Here is a 5,052-nt window from a genome sequence, read left to right as displayed (position 1 = left end):
TAAAACAAGTACAATAAACATTTAAGTTTTGTGAACTTAAATTGTTAAGTTGTCTTAACTAAAATGACAACTTGTCTTAACTGAGCATAAATCATCTGGATTTTATTTTTCCACTAAAACCAGTTCATTAACTGATACTTTAAACATACAGTAATGTCCTGCATATACAAAACAGCATAAAATACAGAGTAATGTTCTGCATGAACAATACTGAATAAAGCATACAGTGCTGTACTGCATAAAACAAATGCACTGCATGAACAATACTGTACAAACATAAAGTAACGCCTCTGGCTTGCTCAGTTGGGGACACTTAATTTCTAGCGATTATTGCCGATTTCATTGCACAGATACTATTTAAACTAAACTGAGCTACACAATGACATCTCTGAACTCAATAATGAAATGACTTTAACTGAAAATTGAGTGTTTAATCTTATCATTATACATTACTGACACTCTATCCTCCAATTTGATACTGTTAAGTGCTTTGACACAATCTGTATTGTTAAAAGCGCTATATAAATAAAGGTGACTTGACTTAATGTACATTAACAATAACACTGTATAAACAGAAAACAAGTGTCTAAAAATCAAACAAGATATTTTTATATTGAGTTACATATATTAGCACTGCATAAAGTACCACGTCAAGAATTGAACATTCATCGTTTTAAAACAACCAGAAATTCACCAGGCTAAATCATGAACAAAAAGGCACACATCATATACCTTTCAGTTAGGACACTACACAGTTTTGCGAAGTAGTCTATTTTTCAGTCCATGCACCAGAACACTGATCACCTCCAAGGTCAATGAAAATCTTTTGAATGACCTCAAATGTGTAGCGTAGTTTTTTGGGATAATCAATATTAAGCGCAAAAATCAGCCCGACTAGTAGAGCGGCAGCATGAGGGAGGTCTATGGCATCTCTCAGGGCAATCTGTTCCTCCAGCACCACGTAGTAGTCAAGGGCATCATCTCCATCAGGAATTATGAGAATGCCCACATCCATTCCTGCCGTCACATGGTCTTCAATGTCGGTTTCCTACAGTAAGTGTATTATCAAAATATTTACTCAATGTCAGTTATTTTATTGAAAGTGTATAACAATTTTTAGCAGAAATATATGTAGTGAAAGTATCTTAATTCTGAGACCCTTATCTGAGATAATTCTACATTAAATCATCCTACATAATGTAAGATTCTATGAAAATATTCTCAACAAACTACAGTTATATACAAACAAACCTTACCTATCGAGTCTACTGGATCCTCTTAGTCAGGACAGAAACAGGAAGATCAGGTGTAATTCTGCAAATAACAAAAGACAAGAATTACAGAACTCACAAGTCAAAAACCCAACTACAAGAAACACTGATCACCACAACGGTGAATTTAAATCTGTGCTCCCCTTTCCTTGATTTTACTCATCATCGGGTGTCGTCACTAATGCTCACACTGAGCTCTGTCACACACACAGGGATTCTGTTGTGTAGCGTCCAACCTTAAACCATTTTTAAACTGAAAGGTTAATTCATATTTAAAGGACATTCAAATAATGATGTTAAAAGAATGTTTTCTGAAAACATTATGAGGACACTTGTCAAATTCTAGTGATAATATACACTGTAAAAAATTTTGTTGTTGTTTCAACTTAAAAAAGTAAGTGTTCGTGCTGCCTTAAAATGTCAAGTTATGTGAACTTAAATTGTGAAGTTGTCTTAACTGACAATAAAGTTGACAGGACTTACAAAAACAAGTGCAATAAACATCATTTAAGTTTTGTGAACTTAAATTGTGAAGTTGTCTCAACTAAGAATGAAGTTGATAGGACTTTATAAAACAAGTACAATAAACATTTAAGTTTTGTGAACTTAAATTGTTAAGTTGTCTTAACTAAAATGACAACTTGTCTTAACTGAGCATAAATCATCTGGATTTTATTTTTCCACTAAAACCAGTTCATTAACTGATACTTTAAACATACAGTAATGTCCTGCATATACAAAACAGCATAAAATACAGAGTAATGTTCTGCATGAACAATACTGAATAAAGCATACAGTGCTGTACTGCATAAAACAAATGCACTGCATGAACAATACTGTACAAACATAAAGTAACGCCTCTGGCTTGCTCAGTTGGGGACACTTAATTTCTAGCGATTATTGCCGATTTCATTGCACAGATACTATTTAAACTAAACTGAGCTACACAATGACATCTCTGAACTCAATAATGAAATGACTTTAACTGAAAATTGAGTGTTTAATCTTATCATTATACATTACTGACACTCTATCCTCCAATTTGATACTGTTAAGTGCTTTGACACAATCTGTATTGTTAAAAGCGCTATATAAATAAAGGTGACTTGACTTAATGTACATTAACAATAACACTGTATAAACAGAAAACAAGTGTCTAAAAATCAAACAAGATATTTTTATATTGAGTTACATATATTAGCACTGCATAAAGTACCACGTCAAGAATTGAACATTCATCGTTTTAAAACAACCAGAAATTCACCAGGCTAAATCATGAACAAAAAGGCACACATCATATACCTTTCAGTTAGGACACTACACAGTTTTGCGAAGTAGTCTATTTTTCAGTCCATGCACCAGAACACTGATCACCTCCAAGGTCAATGAAAATCTTTTGAATGACCTCAAATGTGTAGCGTAGTTTTTTGGGATAATCAATATTAAGCGCAAAAATCAGCCCGACTAGTAGAGCGGCAGCATGAGGGAGGTCTATGGCATCTCTCAGGGCAATCTGTTCCTCCAGCACCACGTAGTAGTCAAGGGCATCATCTCCATCAGGAATTATGAGAATGCCCACATCCATTCCTGCCGTCACATGGTCTTCAATGTCGGTTTCCTACAGTAAGTGTATTATCAAAATATTTACTCAATGTCAGTTATTTTATTGAAAGTGTATAACAATTTTTAGCAGAAATATATGTAGTGAAAGTATCTTAATTCTGAGACCCTTATCTGAGATAATTCTACATTAAATCATCCTACATAATGTAAGATTCTATGAAAATATTCTCAACAAACTACAGTTATATACAAACAAACCTTACCTATCGAGTCTACTGGATCCTCTTAGTCAGGACAGAAACAGGAAGATCAGGTGTAATTCTGCAAATAACAAAAAGACAAGAATTACAGAACTCACATGTTAATAAAAATAAAAGCAAGGCAGATTGCAGAAATCTATTACATTTAACAGATAAACAATCCTCAGAGCCAAAACAAGCACACATGAATTACTAACAAACATGGCGAGGTTGCAGCGTTAAATTGAGAAAATATCAGAGGTTGCAGGTGTATTTTCAGTTCATCGTCTATAAAAATACATTATCTAACGTTAAATCATTTGTCTCTAATCAATACAACTTATTTAAGCGGAAAAAAAATCGTTCCCCCAAAGTACCGATTGCAATATGAAAGGCGTTAAATGGCTTACAAATAATTTTCATTCAAATGTGTAACGTTAGGACTATAGTTGGCCTACTCACCCAAAACTGACCAGGATGAAGCTCGAAGGCTCAGTTAACACATTTAAAAACAGGTTTCTGCTAACCCTAAAAGACTCATTTAACAGATAAACGACGCTGAAAAACTCAAGACTGGAGCAAGCACATGGTAGCGTAAAAGTGAGAAAATGGCGGTGGTTGCAAACAGACGTTCATCGTCTGAAGTCATGTAGAAAGAAAAAAAAAATCAGTAAATTAAATTTCTAATGATGGGATTGTTTAAAGCGAATTATTTTCCCACCGAGTATTCAGTTTTCAATATGAAAAGCATTACATGACTTTGCTTACAAAGTTCAAGTAATTTTTGAACGCGAAACTGGTTTAAGGCGTTGGCCTGGTTTATACTACAATTAACGTTAGTTGACAAAATTGAATGTATTAAAACAATATCTTAGAAGTGAGTACAGAAGCACTCCAAATAATAAATGTCGTGACTCAATTAGAGATTAAAATCTATCTTTTAAGTAAAGTTATTTCACGTAGCGTATACTTTTCTGATATTCACAATGGCATTATCAGAGATGATAGACATTAAACAGATTTTGCATTAACGTTACTCACCTTAAACTGACCAAGATGAAGGTCCACGGCTCAATTAACACGATGAAGAGCTGGTTTGTACTGTCTGCCAAAACAAATTTGAAAGATAACCGACGCAGGTATTTGAGGAGAAACTCCAGCAAGAACATCACAACGTTAAAGTGAGAAAATGGCGGTGCTACAGAAAGACTCTTCTGGCGTCATTAAGAAAAAAAAATCTAATTTCTTACTTCTTTTTTTTTTATCTAATCAATAGTACAATCAATTTTATCTAATTTGCCCATACAGTATTTCATTTTATAACATTTTAAATATGAAACTTGCAATATTTGGCTTACAATGGTCACATGATTTTTGCGCGCGAAACTGAATTAAGGCGGTGGTTGTTAAAATTATATATTAGGAGTGGCTACACAAACATTCTGAATATTAATGTTGTGGATCAATATGAGATTCAAATCTATTCGGTTAAACATTTTACATAAATTGACAGATACTTGGCATTCCTACCTTAAATTAATCAAGATGACCCTCGGTAGTTTAATTAAAACAACAACAACAAAACAAAACAGGTTGCAGCTGTCTGCAAAAACTTCTTATTCATTTTTTATTGGCGGCTTGCAATCACCAATTGAGCATTACCCATCTACACAATTGTAACTCATAAAGAGGCAGGTTTTAGAGGAGAACCTCAGGCGAGAACACCGCATCATTAAAGTGAGAAAATGGTGGTGGTGCTGCAGAAGGACGTTCATCCTCTGACGTCATCCGAAAATTATAGAAATTCCTACAACATATCATAATACAGCTTTAACATTACACTGATATTTACATTTTTGCAGTTCATGTACATTACTTTATAAATGGCATGCATAAAAATATATAAAATACATAAAATTAAAAAATAGTTGATTGCATGCAAATACAATTTTAAAATGTATTGATATCATAAAATATTT

At 33.5% G+C, this 5,052-nt stretch overlaps 1 long non-coding RNA gene across 1 annotated transcript; it reads right to left on the bottom strand.

Moving 5' to 3' along the window:
* Positions 1–244: 244 nt before the first annotated feature.
* Positions 245–3,566, bottom strand: LOC131530803 (uncharacterized). Its single transcript, XR_009268491.1, has 3 exons — positions 3,098–3,566; positions 1,257–1,314; positions 245–1,048 (listed from the first exon to the last, which is right to left on the bottom strand). It is a non-coding gene; the product is annotated as an uncharacterized LOC131530803 (long non-coding RNA).
* Between the last annotated feature and the right edge of the window lie 1,486 nt (positions 3,567–5,052).

This window comes from Onychostoma macrolepis, chromosome 22, assembly GCF_012432095.1.
Source record: "Onychostoma macrolepis isolate SWU-2019 chromosome 22, ASM1243209v1, whole genome shotgun sequence".
NCBI classification, from domain to species: Eukaryota; Metazoa; Chordata; class Actinopteri; order Cypriniformes; family Cyprinidae; genus Onychostoma; species Onychostoma macrolepis.
Note: the sequence above shows the minus strand (reverse complement) of the source record. Positions and strands in the feature narration are given on the sequence as shown.